Raw genomic sequence first — 3,001 nt, 5'->3', positions numbered from 1 at the left:
TGATGTTTTGGATCCCACAGAAAACTGTATTGTCCCATGATAAATTTTGACAATAAAAAAAATGTACATAGAGTGGTGAAAGTCAAGACTTGGTGCCTTGTTCTCTGGTTTCTTTGTTAATACAAAGGAAATTTCATATGAAGATAGTTTCGTCCTCAGATGCACATGAAACATCAAAATTGAGTATGTACGGTCTAAATCTCCATCACTTGTGGTTTTGTTTTTGATAAAAGGTTATTTTTACATTTTCACTTTATGATCTGATTTGGCTTTTTTTCATAGGACCACCACCCAAAGGGCATACCGGCAGCCGGTTTTGGCAATCTGACCTACTTGAATAAAAGAAAGTAGTACCTTCATCATGCCCAACACAAATTAACTATGGAAAGTTTTGGACATATTTAATTCAATGGGAATATACATAAAATTTGCAGGAATACCATATGTAGTTGTTCATTTACCATATGAAATGTAAAATGTGAAGTAGATATGCTACACATATAGTGCAATAATAGTTGTGGATATAATTGTAATAGATCACATAATCTCTAGCCCTCACCAAATCTGCCGCATCTCACGCCCACAAACTTTGCGCAGTGTAAGGCACATGCCAACAAACCTTTTCGAGATACTGTGACATGCTTGCTTTGGCCGAGACCATCACCCAGGGCACCGGGGAAACGCATTGGCCTTTGCGAACCCTGAGTCCACATGGTGGTACCTCACCGATCAGGGCATTCTTGCCACCTTACAGTCTTCTTTGGATGAAGACATACTTTTTCAGTTAACTACCTTGAAGACATCAACCGTCTCGTGGACTGGCCTGCACGCCATGTTTCGGGCACAGAACTGGACGAGTTAGTTTGACTTCTAAAAATATACTTATATTCACTACATATTGGCAAGGAGGGAATATTGTGGAGGGTAATTTTATTTTATAGGTGGCATTTGTATCTCAATTTCAAGCAGCACTCTTGTAGTTTACACAAGAGACCATTGATTGTCACACTAGCTATGCATGTCTATATTGAAGGAGAGCGACCCTTTGGAGCACGGGCGAAAGGAAGGCCATTTGTTTTGGAAAATTTGAAGACTCGGAATTAAAGTTTTTTAAAAATCTTTTATGTAGTTAACGTTGTTTTCTAATCTTATGAAACAATTAACATGAAATACATTGTATTATAGGCTCAGCAAAATATGAAAAATGTGCAGATATGGGTGTGGTAAACATTGCACATTTGTGAAGAATTTTTTTCATTTTTCTTGTTGGCTACATCCATTATTTTTTGGAGTCTTCTGAAACTTTGAAATTGAGTTTTCAAAATTTCTAAAAGAGCTGCACATAGCCTAGGTATAAAGTGCATTGGTTATTTTTTAATTTGTTATTTTGGAAATAAATATATACTATATGTATATTTATTAGAAGATTATCTATTTGGTATCTAAGTAAATAAGAGTTGTTGAACATTTTAGCCTTTTTGAATTTCCACGTCTCCCCAAAAACAAAGTGACATCCGATGCCATCCCAAGATGAGAAGCGAAGCCATCAGAACGGTACCGGCGCCTGGTCTGGCTCACCGCACATACAAGATAAATGTAGCACCTCTCAATGTGAAAGTATACAATATTGTGCCGTACTGCAGGAGCATAAGGTAAAAAAAACGTATATTCTCTCTGGTATGTATATCACTTATGTAACCTTCTATGTAATTTAACACAACAATGTACAAAACAACAAGGTGCAATGTATCAAATAAATAACAAAAATAGTAAAAATTAAAACAAGGGTTATCTCTTATATAGAAAAGTGAACCGGAGTTCGTGAGTTCACTTGATCTTCCTATCAATTAAACGTGGTAGTATAAATGAAGCACCACTATAAGTGATGATTTATCGATACACAAGCATCATGGTATAAAGTGAAACATCCAATGAGCAGCATGCGAAAATATCAAAACACAATTAGAATTCTAAGCATGTATTGATAATGCTCCCCAATCAACTGGGTTGGTCCCAAAATTAAGGCTAAGTTGTAAAATAGAGTACTGCATCAAGTTTTATGGCATGAAGTCGAGAACTACTGTACCCATACATGAATGATCATCGCTGCCTCCACCGTCGATCATATTGCCGTCGTTGCACCTTTCGTCAGAGCCTTAGCAGCCATCACAACTATGCCACCTTAAAAAAGGTTTATGTGATGTGCTGAACATAATGTCTCCCAAGACCGCACGCCACGCTCGGCTCGAGGTCCCTGCAACAAGAGGAAACGAGTGCCCGCCACCGTAGTCCACCAAACGGGATTTGCCCGTCGGCATCCTCCGATGATGCTTGGTGGGCGGGAGAGCGGGGAGATGGCCGGGGCTAGAGTTTCGTCCCAGCCATCGCCTTGAAGCAACGTTGCTAAGTCCTTCCAGTTTATACCTGTACACCACGTGTTCAAGTGACTCGGCTTCTACAACGTACTATTCCTTCTCTTTTGGAGTGTGTGTGTGAAGGGTCAAGACCTGGGCTGCCTTGTGATTTGTTAGTTTCGTCGTCGGCCACCGGCGACATGGCAGACCATTCAAGATGCTGCGGGTCCGACAGATGGGATCGATTGGGGTCTATTGGCCGCCGAGCGGCGATGTGACGCGTTTCTTATCCAGCTCGAAGTTACGTGGAACAACAGGGAGCAGATCAGGTCGCCGGAGGCTGATGGAGTAGATTATTCCCACGGTCTTTGTGAAAGCTACTCGCCACATGGTTTGATTCTGCTGCCCAAATGGAGGTGACGTGGGGACTAATCATCTTGGTCTTTGCCTCTCCGGTTGGCCAACTACTGGGATTATGAATTATGGATCTTTATCTGGCGATGGATACCGGTATTTATCTGTTACTTAACCGCCGTGGTGGACCGGAGTTCATCTTTCCGGATGTCACCTGGCTATCGCACGGTCCCGTCCTGTCTGCCTGAACTTGCCAGCTATGATGTTAATTTGTAACAGGAGCTCAATGACTT

General features: G+C 41.2%; 1 long non-coding RNA gene across 1 annotated transcript; it reads right to left on the bottom strand.

The window, feature by feature from the left end:
* Positions 1 to 437: 437 nt before the first annotated feature.
* On the bottom strand, positions 438 to 2,595 carry LOC124675565. Its single transcript, XR_006993316.1, has 2 exons — positions 2,093 to 2,595; positions 438 to 823 (listed from the first exon to the last, which is right to left on the bottom strand). It is a non-coding gene; the product is annotated as an uncharacterized LOC124675565 (long non-coding RNA).
* Positions 2,596 to 3,001: the final 406 nt, after the last annotated feature.

This window comes from Lolium rigidum, chromosome 7 (genome assembly GCF_022539505.1).
Source record: "Lolium rigidum isolate FL_2022 chromosome 7, APGP_CSIRO_Lrig_0.1, whole genome shotgun sequence".
NCBI classification, from domain to species: Eukaryota; Viridiplantae; Streptophyta; class Magnoliopsida; order Poales; family Poaceae; genus Lolium; species Lolium rigidum.
This window is presented reverse-complemented; position numbering and strand designations above follow the sequence as displayed.